The 23,266-nt window shown below is 44.5% G+C and overlaps 1 long non-coding RNA gene across 1 annotated transcript in view; it reads right to left on the reverse strand.

The window, feature by feature from the left end:
• Nucleotides 1-6,600: 6,600 nt before the first annotated feature.
• Nucleotides 6,601-23,266, reverse strand: part of LOC138990236 (uncharacterized) — a 101,572-nt gene continuing 84,906 nt past the window's right edge. Inside the window, exon 3 of the long non-coding RNA XR_011466359.1 lies at nucleotides 6,601-6,764. This is a non-coding gene — a long non-coding RNA (uncharacterized lncRNA). The remainder of the gene's footprint in view (nucleotides 6,765-23,266) is intronic.

A 23,266-nucleotide genomic window follows, 5' to 3' on the forward strand; every position in this document is an offset into this window, starting at 1 on the left:
TGTGGGATGGACAGGTACACACTGCTGTATTTAAAATGGATCACCAACAAGGAACTTCTGTATTGCACATGGAACTCTGCTCCATGTCATGTGGCAGCCTGGATGGGAGGGGAGTTTGGGGGAGAATGGATACATGCATATGTAGAGCTGAGTCCCTTTGCTGCCCACCTAAAACTATCACAACATTGTTAATCAGCTATACCCCAGTAGAAAATAAAAAGTTTAAATAAAAGACCCACTTGGCTCCATTGTCAATACATGTGAAAATGATATTTGCAAATGGTAAGGCCGAATTAGGATACATTCCTTTAAAAATATTTTTGAGCATGTTACTAAGAATAACCAACTAAAATGTTGCCTTAAATATGGCACAAATAAATCCAGATTCTACTCAAAGCTGAATTCTTGCAAAACAAGGTCAAGGTACCTAGGACTTTTGGCAGCTGGACAAGACTAATCTTGGCTTCCTTGATTTAAAAACAAAGAAAAAAATGATTGGAGATAAGATCAGATTCTCCTAGGTAACACTGACTTTTCAGGGATCCACAACAATGCGCATCCCCCTATAGTTTTCATTTTATCAACTGGCTTAACATCATTTTCTTGTTCGTAACGTGTGTTGAAAATATTGTACTGTTAGGGTTGATTGTATTAAATGTCAGAGAGATGGATATAAAAGTGATTAATAAAACTGATGATAAAATGCTTTACAAAGCATCATACCCTTTTTTTTTTCCAAGTAATCAATTCAAAATGTTTCACTGAAACAATAAATGGCCTGGAAGAAGCAGCATCTTACTAGTCAATGGATATATACCTTTATCTGAGTTTCACAGAGAGGATTTTGTTTCCAACATAAGATATATTGGTTCAAGTCCCTGAATGTACATCTCCAAATTATCAGTCTCAAAATTAGGGGACCATTTCTCAGGAGTACACATCACATTCTGATTTCAACTCTGAAAGTACATTTGCCACATACCCTAAAAAGATTTCCTACCCCAAGAGTAAGTCATAGTAATACTTTGCTGCTGATAATGTCTATACTGTCAGCATCAATCAAGATTATGCTGCAGGCAAATTTTTGCTGCAGAAATAATCTCTGATTTAAGTAAGAACATCATGACTGAAAGAATATTAAGAAAATCACAAAATTACTGGAAGGCTATAGCATGGCATTGTCCAATAGAATTTTCTGCAATGATAAGACATATTTTCTGTCTTTACTGTCCAACATGCATGGAGCTACTGAGCACTTAAAGTGTAGCTGTGAAACTGAGGTGTGTTAGTCACTCAGTCTTGTCCAACTCTTTGCAACCCTGTGGACTGTAGCCTGCCAGGCTTCTCTGTCCATAGAATTCTCCAGGCAAGAATACTGGAGTGGGTTGCCATTCCCTTCTCCAGGGGATCTTCCTGACCCAGGCATCGAAACTGAGTCTCTTACATTGCAGGTGGATCTTTACCTTCTGAGCCACAAGGGAAGCCCTGAAGTCTGGCTAGTGCACATTAAACAAACATTCAGTTCAGTTCAGTTCAGTTCAGTCGCTCAGTCATGTCCAATTCTTTGCGACCCCATGAATCGCAGCACGCCAGGCCTCCCTGTCCATCACCAACTCCCGGAGTTCACCCAGACTCACGTCCATCGAGTCAGTGATGCCATCCAGCCATCTCATCCTCTGTCGTCCCCTTCTCCTCCTGCCCCCAATCCCACTCAGCATCAGAGTCTTTTCCAATGAGTCAACTCTTCGCATGAGGTGGCCAAAGAATTGGAGTTTCAGCTTCAACATCAGTCCTTCCAAAGAAATTCCAGGGCTGATCTCCTTCAGAATGGACTGGTTGGATCTCCTTGCAGTCCAAGGGACTCTCAAGAGTCTTCTCCAACACCACAGTTCAAAAGCATCAATTCTTTGGCACTCAGCCTTCGTCACAGTCCAACTCTCACATCCATACATGACCACTGGAAAAACCATAGCCTTGACTAGACGGACCTTAAAGTAATGTCTCTGCTTTTGAATATGCTATCTAGGTTGGTCATAACTTCCCTTCCAAGGAGTGAGTATCTTTTAATTTCACTGCAGTCACGATCTGCAGTGATTTTGGAGCCCAAAAAAATAAAGTCTGACACTGTTTCCACTGTTTCTCCATCTATTTGCCATGAAGTGATGGGACCGGATGCCATGATCTTCATTTTCTGAATGGTGAGCTTTAAGCCAACTTTTTCACTCTCCACTTTCACTTTCATCAAGAGACTTGAGCTCCTCTTCAATTTCTGCCATAATCTGCATATTATTATTATCTGCATATCTGAGGTTCTTGATATTTCTCCCGGCAATCTTGATTCCAGCTTGTGCTTCTTCCAGCCCAGCGTTTCTCATGATGTACTCTGCATAGAAGTTAAATAAGCAGGGTGACAATATACAGCCTTGACGTACTCCTTTTCCTATTTGGAACCAGTCTGTTGTTCCATGTCCAGTTCTAACTGTTGCTTCCTGACCTGCATACAGGTTTCTCAAGAGGCAGGTCAGGTGGTCTGGTATTTCCATCTCTTTCAGAATTTTCCACAGTTTATTGTAATCCACACAGTCAAAGGCTTTAGCATAGTCAGTAAAGCAGAAATAGATGTTTTTCTGGACCTCTCTTGCTTTTTCTGTGATCCAGCGGATGTTGACAATTTGATCTCTGGTTCCTCTGCCTTTTCTAAAACCAGCTTGAACATCAGGAAGTTCACGGTTCACATATTGCTGAAGCCTGGCTTGGAGAATTTTGAGCATTACTTTACTAGCATGTGAGATGAGTGCAATTGTGCAGTAGTTTGAGCATTCTTTGGCATTGCATTTCTTTGGGATTGGAATGAAAACTGACCTTTTCCAGTCCTGTGGCCACTGCTGAGTTTTTAAATGAACTTATACAGCCATTGTATGACTTGTATCCATCACATTGGACAATGCAGCTGCAAAACCAGGAATCAAGGTGGGTTGGCAGTAGCCAGCACAGCTAAATCCCTCCCTAAAAACTAATGCAGAGAGGACTCGTTTCCTCTATAACACAAAGCAGCCCGGGACATGCAATAGAGACATCGTGACCTCTAGAAACTGATCCTGCTTCTACTGGGACAAGCTGCCACATTGGAAGCTCTGTGATCTCAGAATCTCTGTACAGGATGCTGGCATCACATTAGTTGAGCCTGGTTTAAAGACCCACTTCCTTTATCACTGCACTGCCTGGGAAGCCCCTAAAATGTATCTATAAGCCCCAAATCAATACTCAAGTCACTTTCACAATCATTTGTGGACATGCTTCAGAGCATCAGAAATTCAAGGTGCCTGGCATGCACATTCTCAGTTGAGGTAGAACAAGGTGATGCTCTGCCTTCTTATTTCAGGTCAGGCTGTAAGCAGGTGTCCTTGTCACTGTATATTCAAAGCCTTGTTTTTCACATCCCTTGTGTTATCTCTTGGTGGCTTCACCTTTAAAATGGCCCCAACTCCAGCCCTAAAGTACTTACTGCCTACAGAGAAAATATGTGTTCAGTTGAGTCTTAGAAAAGACCCTGATGCTGGGAAATACTGAAGGCAGGAGAAGGGGATAACAGAGGATAAGATGGATGTTATCACCAGCCCAAAGGACATGAGTTTGAGCAAGCTCCAGGAGTTGGTGATAGACAGGGAAGCCTGATATGCTGCAGTCCATTGGGTCTCAAAGAGTCAGATGCAATGAACTGACTGAACTGGGGCTTCCCAGGTGGCACTAGTGGTAAAGAACCCACCTGCCAGTGCAGGAGACATAAGAGACAAGGGTTCACTCTCTGGGTCGGGAAGACCCCTGGAGGAGGGCATGGCAACCCACTGCAGTATTCTTGCCTGGAGAATCCCATGGACAGAGGAGCCTGGCTGGCTGCAGCCCATAGTCACATACAGTCAGACAGAACTGAAGCGACTTACCATGCTCGCATGCAATGTTCATTCAAGTGAGAGTTACAGTCTTTAAACAGAAATACACATAAAACAAGATTATGGACCGATCAGTTAACAAAAGTGTTGTTATCTGTGTGTCATAGGAACCTAGCCCTGTATTTCCCCTAGGCACTATGGGCGCAGTATTCGCTAACTCTCTGTTGGCAGTGACCATAAAACAAAACTGCCCTGAATGTTGAGAACTGCTTATTTTGTTAATATCTGGATGGGAAATGACCACATTAGTCACACTCACAGTTGAGGCCTTCTTATCAAGAGTGACACCTGATATGGCAGTGAGTACACAGTAAGTATTCTTTGAATAAAGGAAGAAATTAATTCATTCACTAAAGATCAAAGCAACCAATAACTTGTGTTAGAAATTTTCTTTGCTCTTGGGAATTAGTTCTGAAGCAACGGCAATGAGCGTCCTTACATAAAGGTGATAGCACAGAGGTTTTAGAATTGCAACCCATCAATTGTTACCACTGCTTCAAACACTCCCAAACCACATTCAGTGGTTTACACTGAATTTAAACATATTCGTATTCACATTTTTAGAAATGTTTGACTATGTTTCACAGCCAATGCATAAGCCCCAGAACAAGGCTTGTTGCTAAGTGTGACTACCTCTAGAGAGAGAGAGACGCGGTGAGTCTAATTTGCTCATCTGAGGTCAGCAATAACCCAAGGGAGCGGATTTGAAGCTCCCCGTGTGTGTGTCATAACCCTTAGCCAGTATTCATTTCTTCAAAGTGAAGTCATTTTCCAAAGAGAATAACTTCACATTTCGGTAACTGGAGGTGTCACTATACCCAGAATTGCAATTTTAGTGCTTCCGTGTTGGGGCAATTTAGGACTTAAGTTTTACTTCATTACATTTCATTATAAATATTCCCACTGTCAAAACAGAGTTCAGCTGGCAGTCTTTGCCCAGAAGCATCTCAGAACTAATTTAGCATGAGGAATTCAAAACTGTCTTCCTCCAGCCCCAGTTTCTAGGTCACCCTGGAAGCCGCATGGAACGAGGGGCCCCGCGTTCACAGCTCCCAGCGTTCGCTTCAGTCCTCTCCCCAATGCAATTATCTTACTAGGCACTGAAAAATCTATTACGTGAATTTACAGCAGCTCTGGAGTCCTAAGACAGCACAAATTGTTCCCATTTTGATTGGAAAGATAAACTGCAATCACTTCAGAGGGAAGTTCCACACTGGATGCCCTTGTCAATGGAGCGATTCTCATTGGGAAAGAAAGCTGGTCACGGAGGATGGCCGGGGTGGGGGTAGGATCGGTCTCTAAGGTAGCATGGTTCCTATCACAGGTGAGAGCGGATGTGTTCACTGAGCAGGCTGCAGAAGCCTCAGCAAGTGTAAATTTGGAGGGATTAATAAATGACTCATATATTGTATGTCAGGTCCACATTAGCTGTAATGAAACAGATTGCAAACACTGAGGAAAGTCATCAGCACAATATTTGCCATGCCCAGAGACGCCAGGAATGATATTATGGTTCTCGCCTCAATTTTAAACATGAGCGTCAAGTCACAGTTCATGTTAAAAGATGAAGCACATGTTAGCCTCTGCCAGGGCATACAGATTAGGGGAAGGAGGAGAAACAATAAGAGAAGTAAATGCCTGCAGTCTTATAGGAAGACAGATTTTAGAGTAAGGCACGGAGCCTGCGTAGACCAGTAGAAGGAGCACTGAATTGACAGTATGAAGACCTAGGCCTGAGCATCACTCTGCCTACCATAAATGGATTTGCCTTTTGAGACCAGCCACTTATATTTTCTGGCTCTCAATTTTGTCTTCGGTGAAGTGAGTACAGTTAAAAGCTTACCTCTCTATGAAACACAGTTGTGAGGAAATGCCATAAAACCATGCCCAAGTTTGTCAGAAGTCTATGTATGACCTGCATAGAACATTTAAAGGTTAGAGGAAAGTACCCTATGTTCATGGCAGCGCTATTCACAAGAGCCAAGAAATGAAGGCAACCTGAGTGTCCATCAACAGATGAATGGGCAAAGAAGACGTGGTGTATGTTTACAATGGGACACGACTCAACCAATGAAATGAACAAAATGTTGCCATTTGCAGTAACCTGAAGGGACTTGGAGGTCATTAGAGTAAGTGAAGTAAGTCAAAGACGAAATCTGTATGATGTCACTTACATGTGGAATCTGAAAAGTACAACGAACTAGTGAATATGACAAACAAGAAGCAGACTCACAGAGAACAAGCTAGTGGTTACCAGTGGTGGGACAGGGGCCAGTTTAGGGCTGGCAGAGTGGGCAGTACAAACTATCGAGGGTACGACAGGCTACGAGGATGTATTATACCATGTGGGGAATATATCCAATATTTTATAATAACTGTCATTGGAGCATACACTTTAAAACTTGTAAAAAAAAATAAAGTTAAAAAGGTTGGAGGAAAGTCAGCTAATGTAAATTTGGATTTTTATAAGCGTAGATGTTCACAAAGGGATTGTTGGCTCTGATCCTCTCCCTACCCACAGTCAAGGCAACTGTTCAGGAAGAAAATCTGTCAAGACACTCAGAGTACTTTCCCAGCCCTGCCACTAACTAGCTAAGAAGTTTGAACATCTCACAGCAACTTTGAGACTTGCTCATGGACTTACCTGTAACATGAAGTAACTGGACCAGGTGTTTTCTAAAGTCCTTTCTAGAAAGTTCTAAGATTTTATGGAGGATAAGTTTCCATGTGCTGTTCTGAGTTACAGGTACCGCCAATCTCTTCCCCTTGCTCACGAATCTTGTCCATTCCAACTTCCTTGGAAATGATACTGCCCTAAAAAAAAATAGTTTTAGGTAGAGAGAGGGTCAGCAAAAAAAAAAAAAAAAAGAACGAATTTCTTTTTCTTCTCCTTTGCTGAGGTCCCATTATAATTTGTAGGAGTAGGAAATGGGGATGACTGACTTCTTGATAGGAAGAGGGTGCTTGGAAGGAGAGCTGACTTTGCCAAGTATCACAAACTCCTGAAAGTGATGCTATCTGAGCGGAGTGCTCCTATGAAGCATGTTCAATAAAAGCATATTGATTGGCAAAGCAGTCTTCCACAGCCGAGAAAAGAGGAGACAGCGATCAGAGGACGAAAGCTCCCCAGACTTCAATAATGTATTGTTAACCGGCGTAATCTTCTGAGAAAGTGCGAGGTCTCAAATTAACAGCACTGAATTGAGCCTAATAACTACATTGCACAACATCATATCTCCTCCTCAATCAATACTTAATTTTCTCACACAGCCCTCGGCCTTCTACAAGCTTTTATTATGTTTTGCAAGGAACAGCATTGACCTTGAGGTGTGCCAGTCACCTTCAACCTTAAAATCCCCAAACAGCTGCGAATGAGTCTGGAAGCATTCCCCAGACAAATAGAGGCTAAAATCCATACCTAGAAAAAAACATATATATTTTTTCCTATGATAGTCACTTCATATTGTGTCAGACGTGTCCGTTCTTCATCATATGGTAAGCTTAGAGTGGTTAAGCTTTGGAAATCAACCCATGCTTTTAGAAGTAATTTTGAGTCACTTTAAGGTCACACAAGTCAGATCAACAAACCCACAGTCTGAGGCTGCATTTTGCTGCCTCAGTCCCCTAGTCCTGGCTTTGGTCACTGAGGCTCAACCAAGTCTGGAAGGAAAGTGACTTTTTTCCATCTCAGTTAACAAAGATTACTCTGGAGGGTGACGATCGGATTAACTTTAAACCTTCAGTTATTATTTTGTTCCAGCCTCTCAATGTTGTATGTTCTATAGGAGAGCTACATTTTAAAGTTAGGGGAGAATTTCCACCACCCCCAATAAATCATCTTTTCTCTATTTACTCATTTAATTCATAAATGAAGTGCTGATTTGACATTTCTTGACAACCCAAAATAACCTCAAAGAGACAGGTCAAGTCTCATCACAGCCTCCAAAACATTCTTGTGGTTAACTCTTCAGTAAAATGTTGCCATTCCTAGCATCTGGTTAAACCTTGTTTTAACCTTGGCATCTGCATTTGATTTAGGCCAGGCTTCTGTTGTCAACATAACAAATGACTGTCTGCATCCAGCAGGAAATACGTGCATCTTAGTCTGAGCATTTCCAGAATATTTCTGGAGATTCACTATGATTAGACTGAGTTAGGTCTTATGATGGCCAGTCTCTGAGACCAAACCAGTCTCCGATTGGTTTAATCTGTGTCCCCTGTCCCACCCCCTGGAGCAAGACAGAAGGCAAGGCTCTTTGGTTAAAGTAGACGTAAGTGGGTGTCAGGCAGCAAAACATTCTGCGATTGTCCATGGGCTCATTATGTTTGAATGCTTTCATCAGCTTTGTTGAGGGATGAGAATATGTTATCTGCTTAACTATTACCTCATTGTTGAATATATTAGGGTATTTAAACTGTCTTACTAGTAAAAACTAATCACCCAAACAGTCACGTTGCTCTGGAATATTCATTTTATTTGAGAAAATTTTCCTGAAATATATTTGCAGAAGCAGAACTACTGAGTCAAATATAATAGGCTCTTTTTTTTTCTGTTGGTTCTGCTTCCCTGGTGGTTCAACAGTAAAGAATCTGCCTGCTAATGCAGGAGACAAGGGTTCGATCCCTGGGTCAGGAAGATCCCCTGGAGAAGGAAATGGCAACCCACTCCAGTATTCTTGCCTGGGAAATCCTATGGAGAGAGGAGCCTGGCAGGCTATACAGTCTGTGGGGTTGCAAAAGAGTCAGACACAACTTAGTGACTAAACAACAGCAACATATGGACAGAAAATATTCTTTAGGATTTCAGAAAGAACTGGCCCAGTGACCCTTCCTTAGAAGCCTGTCCCAGCGTCTTATTACCTTCATAGACCTCAGACAATGATATAGGTGAGGGAGAAAATAACAGATGGGAAAATAAAAAGTACACAAGAGTAAGTTAACCAGACAGACATTCTGGGGGTTCTAAGATGGACTCAAATTACCCAGGATTGAAGCAAATCTACCATTGCAGTGGACACAGCTGCTGGAACCAGTTAGCCCAACGTGTTGTTGGTACTGAAATGGCCAAGAGAATGTTTAATACAATCAGGATCAGAACTGCACAGAAAACAGAACCCATAATCATCATCCATGCAGTCAACCTAGTAATGATGTGTCCCTCCTCACAAGAGATAAAACTAGAAAAAAGGCAGAAAAGGGCAACATCTAACGCAGAAAAAGATTCATTCAGCAAGATGGATTGGCTGGAAATCTCTGACGTACCTTACTATCTAGGTACAGGCCTGCCTCCAGCCACAATAGAGAAAGCAGAGCATTATACAAAAGAGTGAATCTTCCAGTTTTACATTTAAAAGTGTGAATGTAAAAGTCTTTCCTTCAAGGCTTGGTTGCGCCTCAGTGACCAAGGCCAGGGTTGGGGGATGTGAAGTTTGGGCAGCAAAATGCAGCCTCAGACTGTGACTTTGCTGATCTGACTCATGTGACCTCAAGCAAAGTGATTTAAAGTTACTTCTCCGAAAAGCATGGGTTGATTTCCAAACCTTAATCACTCTAACTTTACCATATGACGAAGAACAGGCACGTCGGACACAATATGAAGTCAATACCATAGGAAAATATCTTTCTTCTGGGTATTTTTAGCCTCTGTTTGTCTGGGGAATGCGTCCAGGCTCACTTGGCCCTTTGGGGATTTTAAGGTTGAAGGTGACTGGCACACCTCAAGGTCAATGCTGCTCCTTGCCAGACATGTACACCAGTTGCTGACTGGCGGGTTTTGGCCCTTCGGTTGGCATACACTGGCCCTGGCGCTGAAGAGAAGTTGCATTCACAGCTCCTGGGAAATAGAGGCTGCGTTCAACAGCTGCCGTCACTTTACATAAACCAGGCCCGAGATGTTGCCGCACGTACCTACAACGGGCAGCCTCCTCTCTCGACAGAGGAGGGCCTGGAGCTTGTGGACATTACAGACTAAGCGAGGGGGATTAATTAGACCATGTCCACAAAGCACATTGAGCTCCTTGGAGGGAGGCCTTTTAATTACAGTACTGGCCAGGAGCAAGTGGGAAAATAGGGAAATAATATCAGTTTTATCAGGAGTACAAAGGAACACTCCATTTGGATTCCTTTCTTGCCTCAAGTAATCCATCTGTATTTTCCCACCTTCTTATTCTAGAACCTAGATATGTTTTGAATAAGACACAGTAATCTTATATCTTCATTTCCTTGTAGGATGTGCTGTACCATTCTTTTTACTGTCGTTATTCAGACATATTATTATTCTGCTCAATTCATTTTTGAAAATTGCCTTTTAAAGGCAGAGAGATGTTTCTTTTCTCTGCCTATTTTGAACTGTGTATGAAATGGAGAATGAAAGAATATTTACCCTAACTTGGTTGCAGGATTTGGTTAGAGATGTAATTTGTGAATTTATTCCATTTTGAGAAGTAAACATCAGCTACTAACCACCTGGAAAAGGCGCCACTTAAATTTCCAGGAAATTTGGCTATACCTCAAAATTCAGATTTAGAAAGCCAAACAGGGCTTTCCAGTTGAAGAACAGATTTACTCTTTAACAGATTCAATTCCACCTGCACAAAAAGTCAGTTTAAAAGAGTTCATATTGATGCAACTTTCATAAAATGTTGAAATAATCAGCATTTGGGCCCATGTAGCAATTTGTGCATTAAATCATTTGCACTTGGAAAGTGGGCTCTTTGACATTGTTTTCTATATATATATATATATTGGCCTAGCTGCCCTGGTAGCTCAGATGGTGAAGAATCTGCCTGCAATGTAGGAGACCCAGGTTGGATCCCTGGGTAGGGAAGATCAGAAGGGAATGGCAACCCCCTTCAGTATTCCTGCCTAGAGAATCCCATGGACAGACCACAGGTCGCAAAGAGTCGGACACACCTGAGCGACTAACATTTCACTCCCTATTATAATTTCAGGATTAATCATTTAGGATTAGTTTTTCAGTTAATGATATGAAGCAATTTGACTTGGTGAATGATGAATAGAGGAAAGATTCTCTAGCATCCTCAGATGTGTTCTAATTTGAATACATTGAAAAAGAACTTGGATTGGTGGGTCCTACCTTGGCAAGATGGGCCTTTGGATGCAGAAAGCAGCATAGGGCTCCAGTCGACGTACTAGAGGATTAGAGTTGAAATGACAGGGGCTCATGGATGCAGGTTTGAACGTGCTTGGCACAGACGCACCCCTCCTCATTCCTTGCAGTCTGTTAAGGCAGGAAAACAAATATGGGGTTCTCCTATCCTGGCCTCCTCCAAAGTAACTAGGAGCCAAAAGTGGAGGAAGGAATGTGGAGTCTGGAAAGAAACAGAAGCCCAGGATACTCACTTAGGGCTTCCCAGGTGGCTCAGCAGTAAAGAATCCACCTGCCAAGCAGGAGATGTGGGTTCAATTCCTGGGTCAGGAAGATCCCCTGGAGGAGAAAAAGGCAACCCACTCCAGTATTCTTACCTGGGAAATCCCATGGACAGAGGAACCTGGCAGGATACCCTCCATGGGGTTGCAAAGAATCAGACTTGACTTAGTGACTAAATAGCAGTCAGTAGCTCACCTGTTCCAAGTCATTTCACGGGTGAGTCTGAACACTTGAGCAGGAGAGAACCCTCTTGATTAAATCGCAGCGAGCTGCCTGCAGCATTGGGCTTCCCTTGTGGCTCAGCTGGTAAAGAACCCGCCCGCAATGTGGGAGACCTGGGTTCGATCCCTGGGTTGGGAAGATCCCCTAGAGAAGGGAAAGGCTACCCACTCCCGTATTCTGGCCTGGAGAATCCCATGGACTGTCTAGTCCACGGGGTTGCAAAGAGTCGGACATCAAATGGCCTCCAGCATCAAGTGTCCTTTCCTGTGGCGCCTTCTAGGCCCTGCCTGCGTTAGTAGCCACAAAACAAGCTATAGATGCCTACTGAGGGCTCCCACCCCAGCAGGCGTGCCCAAAGCCAGGTCGGGCCTCCTTCCAACATTCCCAAATTCTGCTCAGTGTGCTGTTTTCCCAGAGCTCTGCAGTTCAACTCAGAAATGTTTTATCCTTAATTACAGAAGAAGCAACCCGAGTGAGGGAATTTAAACCATTTGACCTATTAATAGAGAAAACAGAAATCACAGCTCAGCAATTCCATTGCTCTTGCCTCCTTTGCTTCAGTGTCAATCCTAGGAAGCTTCCCAGAGCCACTGTCAGAACCTCAAGGTCATCTCTGCCGTGAGGTTCCCTGGGCCAAGGGCATACAGCTCTAGGTTGGATAACTCCCAACTATAGATCGCCTTTGTCATTTGCATTATGGTTTCTTCCTTGATCCGTTGGGCTATTTACATGTGTGGTTTAATTTCTAAATGTACAGGGATTGTTTTTTCAACTTAGTCTTCTTACTATGTGTGCTTAGTTGCTCAGTCACATCCGACTCTTTGTGACCTCATGGACTGTAATCCACCAGGCTCCTCGGTCCATGGGCTTCTCCAGGCAAGTATACTGGAGTGGGTTGCCATTCCCTTCTCCAGGAGATCTTCCCAACCCAGGGGTTGAACCCAGGTCTCCTGCATTGCAGGCAGATTCTGTACTGTCTGAACTACCAGGGAAGCATCATCTTCTTACTACTGATTTCTAACTTAACTACACTGAGAAAAGAGAATGTGGTCTGAATAATACCAACTCTTTGAAAGTGGCTGATATCTGCGGAAGGTCTACCATGTGGTCAGTTTTTGTACATGTTCCACGTTTGCTTGCAAAGAATGCACCTCGGAACAGAATTCTACATGTGTTCAATAAATCAAGAACAGTAATTATATTATGCAGATCCTGTTTGCCATCTTTTCGTCTCCTTGATGTATCAATAATTCAGAGAGATATGTTGAAATCTCCCACTGTGCTGATGCATTGTCAGTTCTTCAATTTAGTTCTAACAGTTTTGCTTTATATATTTGAAAGGTATTTTATTATGTGCATGCATATTTAAAATATTAAATCTTTATAGTGAACTAAATCTTTGTCATTAAGAAGTGATGACACTAATAAATCACTGATAATGCCATTCGTCTTAAAGTCTCCTTTTGTTTGATAATAATCTGGCTGTCCAACAGTCTTTTTAATTGTATTTGACAAGAATGTATATTTCTATCCTCTTTCAACCTTTCTGTTCTTACAAATGTGTTTTGTGAAAACATCATAGTGCTAAATTGTTTTGATTTTTTCCCGTCTGACTGCTTTTCTGAAAATCTCTTTTAGATTGTGCTGCTGCTGCTGCTGCTGCTAAGTCGCTTCAGTCGTGTCCGACTCTGTGTGACCCCATAGACGGCAGCCCACCAGGCTCCCCCATCCCTGGGATTCTCCAGGCAAGAACACTGGAGTGGGTTGCCATTTCCTTCTCCAATGCATGAAAGTGAAAAGTGAAAGTGAAGTCGCTCAGTCGTGCCCGACTCTTAGCGACTCCATGGACTGCAGCCCACCAGGCTCCTCCGTCCATGGGATTTTCCAGGCAAGAGTACTGGAGTGGGGTGCCATTGCCTTCTCCGCTTTTAGATTATAAATCTAGCTTATTTCTTGTTTTTGAGATTAACTTGAACTTGCTTCTACCATCTTATTTTTTAATTTTTGTTTGTCTCTCCTTTTCCATGCATCATTTATTCTCCTTCCTCACCTTTCAGTGCTTTTTTCCCTTTGGTCTTCATTTTGAATTGACTGAGGATATGTTTGTGTTCATACTACTTTTCCATATATTACCTTTACAAGCTTGGAAATTAAAGCACCCTAAACCTATTCTTTTAGTGAGTCCTTTGAAATTATACTATGTACATTTAACTTAACAAACTCTAGTAATAGATTATATCTTAAGCTCTTTACCAAAAATACAAGAACTTCAGGGCAGATTTACTGTTTGGTCCCTAATATTGTTAAGAAGCTTACAGTTAACAAGTGCTTTCTTTCTGGATCTTTTTTAAGGACAAAAAGTAATCATTATTCACTTATCTAGAAACACTTTGCTTAAACGTATTTGTTTACCATTTTACTGGCTGATAATTCCTGTTTACCTCTCAGACCTTCTTTCTTCAATTATTTTTCTTCTTCCCGAAGTATACTTTTCAGAGGGCTATTTAATGGTAACTTGGTGGTGGTAAACCCTATGCATTTTTTATCTGAAAATCTCTTTACTTCTCTCTCACTTTTACAAGGTAATTTTGCTAGGTATAAGAATTCTAAGATGATACGTATTTTTTCTCGTAAAGATGTTACTCTATTTATTCTATTATGGCCATTGTGACATCTACTTTCTAACAGCCTGTCTTTTTTAGTAATCTATCTTTACTCTGCCAATTTTAAAATCTTATCTTTGGCCTTAGTATCTGAAGTTTCACTGTGCTATATGTAGAAATGGAATCTATTTTTTCATCTCTTTCAACATTTTGGAAAATTTTTGGCAATAATCTCTTCAAATATTGTTTCTCTTTATCCACTCTTCCCTTTCACCTAGAATCCCTTAGACTTGTCATATTACTTGTCATTCTATTCATCCTCTTAAATTTCCTGCCATATTTTCCATCTCCTTTCTCTGTGTATTCTGAGTAATTTCTTCAAACATATCGACCAGTAATTTCCTCTTCAGCTTTGTCAAACTCACTGTTTCTTTATCCCCTGCAAAAGTGAAAGTGAAAGTGGCCTCAATCATGTCCAACTCTTTGTGACCCTGTGGACTCATCCATGGAATTCTCTAGGCCAGAATACTGGAGTGGGTAGCCTTTCCCTTCTCCAGGGAATCTTCCCAATCCAGGGGTTGAATCCAAGTCTTCAGCATTGCAGGCAGATTTTTTTACCAACTGAGCCACAAGTGAAGCCCAAGAACACTGGAGTGGGTAGCCTATCCCTTCTCCAGGGGATCTTTCTGACCCAGGAATTGAACCAGGGTCTCCCGCATTGCAGGCAGATTCTTTACCAACTGAGCTATCAGGGAAGTATCCCCTGAAGTTTTCTTTTTATTTCCAACAATTAAAGTTTTCATTTTTAGAAGTTCTATTTTGTTTTTTCCTGAATCTCCTTGAATATTCTTGATGTCTCCCATTGCTTTCGCCATGACTGGTAAGGGTTAACTTGTCCAAAACAGATTCTCTGAAAGTTGGCCTTCTAGAAAAGGACTTGGCTGCCTGCAGAGTACCATGGAAGCCAGCCACCAGCTCAGTGCTTAAGGCAATCAATCCTAGTCAACCTCAAAGCTTGGCCTGCAGCCCTCTGTCCATGCCAGGGGGTGGGCTACACTTCTTCATCCATGAACACTGAGTTGACAGTCCAGCTCTGGAGCCAAAGTTCTGCCACATCATATTGCTATTGTATCCCTTCCCAAAGCACGTCGCTCAAAGCCCCCCAGCCCAAGGGCAAGGTCCTCCTTGTGAGATTTGGCTCTGCCCTTCCCTTAATCTGTGCATTTTACCCAATAAACACTACTCCAATGAATCAATACGTAGATGATCCCACTTTAATGACAGAAAGTGAAAAAGAACTAAAGATCCTCTTGATGAAGGTGAAAGGGGAGAGTGAGAAAGCTGGCTTAAAATTCAACTTCAAAAAAACGGATATCATGGCATCTGGTCCCATCACTTCACAGCAAATAGATGGCAAAAAAGTGGAAACAGTGTCAGATTTCATTTTCTTGGGCTCCAAAATGACTGTGAACGGTGACTGCAGTCATGAAATTAAAAAACACTTGCTCCTTACAAGAAAAGCTATGACAAACCTGGACAGTGTATTAAAAAGCTGAGATATCACTTTGCCAACAAAAGTCTGTATAGTCAAAGCTATGGTTTTTCCAGTAGTCATGTATGGATGTGAGAGTTGGACCATAAAGAAGGCTGAGCACTGAAGAATTTATGCTTTCAAACTGTGGTGCTGGAGAAGACTCTTGAGAGTCCCTTGGACAGCAAGGAGATCAAACCAGTCAATCCTAAGGGAAATCAATCCTGAATATGCATTGGAAATACTGATGCTGAAGATGAAGCTCCAATACCTTGGCCACCCAACACCAAGAGCCGACTCATTGGAAAAGACCCTGATGATGGGAAAGATTGAAGGCAGGAGAAGAAGCGGATAACAGAGTGTGAGATGGTTGGATAGCATCACTGACTCAATGGACATGAGTTTGAGCAAACTCAAAGAGATAGCGAGGGACAGGGAAGCCTGGCGTGCTGCACTTCACAGAGTCACAAAATCAGACACAACTTACTGATGGGACAATAACAGCACCAATGAATCAATGCCAAGTTTTCTGGTCAACTGCCCTCCAGCTGCTGGCCCTCAGTTGGTACCCACTCATAGACCAAGATGCTGCTGTTGGCAATTGCTCCTCTGATGACCCTTTTCCTCCTGCTAACTTACTACTCAGAGGCTCTCACCGTTTGCTCCTTTGGGGAAGGCAGGAGGAAAAATCCCCTCCATCCTTCAAGCTAAGCAATTCTTCAAAAAGTAGGTATTAATTAGGATCTAGTTGGTCTTCAATAGAAAGACCCCCACCAAAGTTCTCAGCCTCATACTGAGAGAACAGATGTCTAGGGAACACCCCCAAATTAATTCTAGTTGTGAGGCCTGAAATGCAGTGGTGGTCCCAATATGTCACCCATCAGATCTTAGGTCTCTACTTAGCTTACCCACCTTGTCCCCCACATACAGTCTGACTTTACAACAAAACCAAAGCCAGAGGTTGGTTTCAGCATCTGCCCCTCCATCTCCAACATCAATTCTCAGGCACTGGTGAGACTGCTGGGAAAACACTGGGATCTGAAATATTGTTGGAGGCAGTTGTTCTCGGTCTGCAGGTTAGAATCATGGGGGCAGTTTTTGAATACCCCAGTGCCCAGGCAGTACCCCTGACCAATTGCCTCGGGATCTGTGGATGTGATCAGCGTTTGGGTACAAAGATAAATAATTCATCATGCTGTACTTAGATGAGCTCCTCCACCAGAGGAGGAAACAGATAAAGCGGATTAGCAAAATACTGTGGCCTTGACCATATGAGAGAGCTGAAAGAAATTGGAAAATGCCATCCCAAAATATGTCACTTTGGCCTAGGGATTATCTTGAGTTGAAGTCATTTGAGAATAAACTGGTGTAGAAAGAAGCCTTCTCAGAACTTCCCTTATCTGAATAAAAGCAGGATTTTCTGAGAAATGAGGACTGCCATAAGTCTCTTGTCCCTGGAGTTTTTACTGCCAGAAAGAAACTGGAACATCAGTCCTGAGATAAGTCTGCACACACACACCTCACTAAAATAACTCCTGTCTTCCATTAGTTTCCCTGTATAAAACCTTCACACAATTTACCCTCCTTAGGAGCCCAAATCCCTCCTCTCTTTGTACAGTCATCTCACAGTTTATTGCTCTTTGCTAAGATGGTATATAAGCTTCTGAGTCTAACTACTTCTTTGGGCTTTTATTTCTTTAATGTGAAGCCCCCGTGCAAGTAAAAATATTAACAACAATAATAATTTTTAGAAAGCATCTGCCTTCACGGGCAGAGGGAGGGAGGGAGGGAGGGTGAGGCAGAGAGAGAGTCATACATTGGGTTAAAGGTTTACTGAGCTTGGCCTCGCCCACCAGTGCAAGACCCAGTTTTCCCCACAGCCAGTCCCTCCCATCAGGAAGCTTACACAAGCCTCGTCCTCATCCATCAGAGGACAGAGAGAAAACCACAATCACAGAAAACCAACCAAAATGATCACAGTTTCATGTAACTTAATGAAATTATGAGCCATGCCCTGTAGGGACACCCAAGATGGACAGGTCATGGTGGAGAGTTCTGACAAAAGGTGATCCGGTGGAGAAGGGAATGGCAAACCACGTTAGCATTCTTGCCTTGAGAACCTCAGGAATGGTATGAAAAGACCCAGGGATGGGGCAGACATATACTTTTGGTTCCACTTGTACGAGGTCCCTAGAATAGTAAAGTTCATAGAGTCAGAAAGTGCAGTGGTAGATGCCAGGGGCCAATGGGGTGGGGTGGTGAGGAGGAGGGGTGGGGTGGTGAGGAAGAGGGATGGGGAGTTAGTGTTTAATGGGGACAGAGTTTCAGTTTGGGCAGGTGAAAAATTCAGGTAATGGATGATGGGGAGAATTGCACAACAATGCAAATGTGCTTCGTGCCACTGAACTGTACAGTTAAATGTGGCTAAAACAGTGTGTTTTATATGATGTGACCACAACATAAAAAAACATTAAGAGAGAGAGAGAGCTCAGGAGTCTACAAAGTAGGAGCCATGGATGACAGAGGATAAGTCTGAAATCAGCAAACTCCATCAGGAAGATCCACACCCAGTTAAGAAGTGATGATGACCTCAGACAGTGGGCATGGAGAGAAAGCAGAAGAGACCCTCAGGAGGCAGACTCGACAGGGCATGGTGAAATGGGCCAGATGCCAGGAACAGGGGAGAGGAATGGTCCTGCAACTAGGATACGTGGAGCATGCATGAGAGGCAGCACGAAAAGCTCTAGAAGACAGTGGAAGGAAGCGACTGGCACAGCCTTTTCTGGTCCATCGCTCCAACCTGAAACGATGGAGGGGGTGCAGACTTGGCAGGAAATACAGGCGCCCACTCCTCTGAATGATGAGGGCAAACGTCATGCCCGTATCTATATCCTCCAGGCCCAGCTTGCTCCTGAATAGGTGATTAATAGACTACCAGAAGAAAAAGGAACTTTATATTTATCAGCTAATGGAAACATACCGGTCCAGCACCAGTGAGCCTGCTCCATGATAAGCAAGTGAAAGTGTCAGTCCCTCAGGCCTGTCTGACTGTCAACCCATGGACTGTAGCCCCACCTGGCTCCTCAGTCCATGGGATGCTCCAGGCAAGAATACTGGAGTGGGTAGCCATTCCCCTCTCCAGGAGATCTCCCTAACCCAGGGATTGAAGCCAGGTCTCCTGCCAGAACCCAAATCAGTCTTGCTCCAAATCCTGTGTTTTTTCCAGCATCTAGTACACTGAGGGGTCAGGGGTGGGATTCAAAGTCTGGGCTTTGTTCTTATTTTTCCAGTTTTTTTTTTAAAAATTGGGAATGGTCTCAATTGTGTTTAATCAGCATGGTTCTCCTAATCAGGGTCATATGCCATTTTGCAAATTAGACACGTGTGTAAGGAAATTGAAGCTGAGTTACCAAGAGTCACAGAGCTAAGCAGGGTGTGAACCTGAGCTCACATGCTTGCCTGTCCTGCTCCAAAACCCGTGTTCTTTCTAGTGTGCAGGGCAGGTTCAAATACTGCCTCAGTTTCTGCGGGTCACTTTCTCAGCCTGGACGCCCTTGTCTGTGAGGACAGTACAGGGCCTGCCTCACGGCTCTGGGCACGCGCACAAAGGCTGTGGTGCAGCCTCTAGTCTCGAGCAGGCGTTCTCACCCATCAGTCCTCATGCGGAGCAGAACAATGGTCCCCAAGGACCCCCAGCCTGATCCCCAGGGCCTGTGGCTGTGTTGGGTCACATGGCAAAGGGGACTTTGCGGATGAGCAAATTAAGGACCTTGGGACAGACTTGGATAATCCTCGATTAACCAGAGGAACCCAGTGTAAGCCTAAGGGTCCTTTCCAGGAGAGGAGGAGGAAGAGAGGCAGCGAGTTGAAGGAGAGAGTTGAATGGCCCACAAGTAAGTGGCCGGGGACTCTTCCTCAGAGAGGTCTGGACAGGCCAGCAGGTCAGGCTCAGCGTGAGTAGCCAGGGATACAGGGGAAACAGGTAAGCAAACAGCACAGGTACGTGGTATTAGGACATCCCTCCAGTTAGGAAGACGGCATCTGTCAGCCACACCACTGGCCCGCGGGTCGCAGGTACTATTCAGTTCAGCCCACACAGTGGGGCATTTTTTCTCATTAGCTTCCAAAGTTAAAAATTGGAATGGTTCATGTAAAACTCCAGGAAAGCTGTCAACACAGGCTCACATTCCATAAAGCAAGAGCAAGCTGGAGAACAGAGTCTCCCCATTATAGAGACTTTTACTTGGTGCCCACCTGTCCACCTATCCACCTGTCCACCTGCCCCACCTGTCCACCTGCCCACCTGTCTATCTGCCCCACCTGTCCACCTGTCCACCTGCCCCACCTGTCCACCTGTACACCTGCCTGGCCCTGGAGGCTTGAAAGCTCAGTCCCGCTGTTGGGAAGCCATGGAGGTGGTGAAGAGTGGCCAGGAGGCAGAGGCTGAGAGCCAGACTGCAGGGTGTTCCCATCACCCACTGAGTGGTCAGGAGACACCGGCAGTGCCTCTTATTCCCATAACTTGAATAAAATGGGATTGGAAATAAACAGGAGAGGTGGGGAGCACAGGAGATGTCCCCACCGTGTACGTGGCTGAGAGGCTAAAGGCCTTTGGAAAAAGCAGGGCCCAGTTTACCTGCAGGAGGCCCAGCTGGCCTGGCCCCTTCCCCTCTGGTCTAGCCTGGGAGGCCCCCGAAGAGGTTCAAATCAGATCAGATCAGTCGCTCAGTCGTGTCCGACTCTGTGACCCCATGAATCACAGCATGCCAGGCCTCCCTGTCCATCACCAACTCCCGGAGTTCACTCAAACTCATGTCCATCAAGTCAGTGATGCCATCCAGCCATCTCATCCTCTGTCGTCCCCTTCTCCTCCTGCTCCCAATCCCTCCCAGCATCAGAGTCTTTTCCAGTGAGTCAACTCTTCGCATGAGGTGGCCAAAGTACTGGAGTTTCAGCTTTAGCATCATGGTTACTGTTCAGTAAAATCTATCCTCCAGCCCACACACACAGAGTGCATGCTGTTGTGGGTCGAACTGTGTCCCCCCCAGATTCATGCATTGAAGTCCTTACCCCCAATACCCCAGCAGGGGCCCCAACTCAGAGTTAGGGTCTTTACAGAAGTAACCAAGTTACAGTGAGGTCATCAGAGCAGGCCCCAATCCTACGCGACTGGTGTCCCTGTAAATGAGAGGGGCAGAGACAGACCCTCAAGAAACCACACCTTGATCTCAGACTCCTGGCCTCAGGAACCATGAGTCAACATCTTTCTATGGCTTGAGCCACCCAGTTTGGGGCTCTTTGTTACAAATGAATACACATGTGTACACACACACGAACACACGTACACACACACACGCGTACACACACACACACGTACACACACACACACGTACACACACACACACACACACACAGAGGGCCCCCCCACCACTGCATTTGCTCTCTGACTGCAGGGAAATTTGGAACTCTGAGGATGGCTACAATTTAAGGAAAAGTTCAAAAGGGAAAAGGATACCACTGGCTCAGATTACTGCCTTCTTTCTTGCATCCAAACCCCTCTACCATAAAGAAATCTCTGTGGTCAACCAGCTATCTGTGAAGAGCTGGTGGTGCTAGCTGGCAAAACGGCATGACTCTCACTGCACAGATCTCCAAGTGGGTGGAGGGTGACACTGCCTCTATTTTATTTCCTTTTAGGTTGTGCTGGGTCATCATTACGGTGCACTGGCTTCTCTTGCAGAGCCTGGGCTCTAGAGCACACAGCCTCAGTAGTTGCGACGTGGGGGCTCTCTGCCGGGGATCGAATCTGAATCCCTTCCTTTGGAAGGTGGATTCTTAACCACTGGACCACCAGGGAAGGCCTGGCTTCTATTTTCTTTAAATGAAGTAAAGGCTGGCTCTGAGTCCCCTTCTGTGCAACTGATAATTTTGCCCTACTTATGATTAGACTCTCTCATCACCTGACCCCTAGGGTCTTGGAGAAAAGAGAGCATTTGAGAAGGTCACAGAAGGGTACTGCTCAGGCCCACGTGGTGCTGGAGAGTGAGGGGGCCACGGAAACTCAGCCCTCTCTCTCTGGAGGAATCCCCTCACTGCCACGTATCTCCTCCTCTTTACAGCAGTTGCTGTTCAGTCACTCGGTCATGTCTGACTTTTGTGACCCCATGGACCGCAGCATGTCAGGCTTCCCTGTCCTTCACCAACTCCCGCAGTTTGCTCAAACTCATGTCCATTGAGTCGGTGATGCCATCCAACCATCTCATCCTCTGTCGTCCCCTTCTCCTCCTGCCTTCAATCTTTCCCAACATCAGGGTCTTTTCCAAAGAGTCAGCTCTTTGCATCAGTTGGCCAGTACTGGAGTTTCAGCTTCAGCATCAGTAATTCCAGTTTATATTCAGGGTTGATTTCCTTTAGGATTCACTGGTTTCATCTCCTTGCTGTCCAAGGGACTCTCAAGAGTCTTCTCCAGCACCACAGTTCAAAAGCATCAGTACAGCAGATATCACCCCATAGCTGAGTCTTCCTGAAAACCACAGCCATGGGAGGCTGGAATAAGCAGTACCTGCCTGAGGCCAGGGGTTGAGGAGCCTGCTGCCTGTGGACAAGGGGGGAGGAAAACGCAGCTGACTTCTCAGTAAGCACCAGACTCCGGGCTCCACCTGGCAAAGGCAGCATCCCACCCTCTTAACAGCAATAGTTCCTGCTTATCCAGTGTCCTGGCAGCACTCTCTGCAGTCTCATCTTCATCTTCACAGCAATCCCAGAAGGTGCATGCTGTTAGTGTCCCCATTTTATAGAGAAGAAAACTGAGGCATGTGAAAGTTCAAAGCTTCTGGCTCTAGGACCCACATGTATTCTCTAGCTTTTCACTGAGCCCTGATGCCCCTTCTCAGGCTGTCAAGAGCTAGCCAGCTGAGATATATATATATATATGTATATATGTATGCTGCTAAGTCGCTTCAGTCGTGTCCGACTCTGTGCGACCCCACAGACGGCAGCCCACCAGGCTCCCCACCCTGGGATTCTCCAGGCAAGAACACTGGAGTGGGTTGCCATTTCCTTCTCCAATGCATGAAAGTGAAAAGGGAAAGTGAAATCGCTCAATCGTGTCCGACTCTTTGCAATCCCATGGACTGCAGCCTACTAGCTCCTCCATCCATGGGATTTTCCAGGCAAGAGTACTGGAGTGGGGTGCCATTGCCTTCTCCGATATATATATATACACATTTTTTTTTTTAATTCAGCAGAGGGGGACTTCCCTGGTGGTCCAGTGGTTAAGACTCCTCCACTGTAGGGGACACAGTTTTGATCCCTTGCTGGGGAGCTAAGAGCCCACATGCCAAGTAGCCAAAAACAGAAAATGATTAAAATAAAGTTCAACAGAGGAAGAATGTGGTGGTCATCCACACAGCCCACCAATATTTCTAATTGTGTGCCCTTCCAGGGGCCTGGAGGACCACTTTCCAGCTCTCTTAGAAGTCAGGCATGATCGCATGGCTGGACAGGCCAATGAAATGGGAGCAGAGGCTTCCTGCATCATTTCCAGGAGGAAGTATGAAAGGGCCTGTCA

The sequence above is a fragment of the Bos mutus genome, chromosome 12 (assembly GCF_027580195.1).
Source record: "Bos mutus isolate GX-2022 chromosome 12, NWIPB_WYAK_1.1, whole genome shotgun sequence".
NCBI lineage: Eukaryota > Metazoa > Chordata > Mammalia > Artiodactyla > Bovidae > Bos > Bos mutus.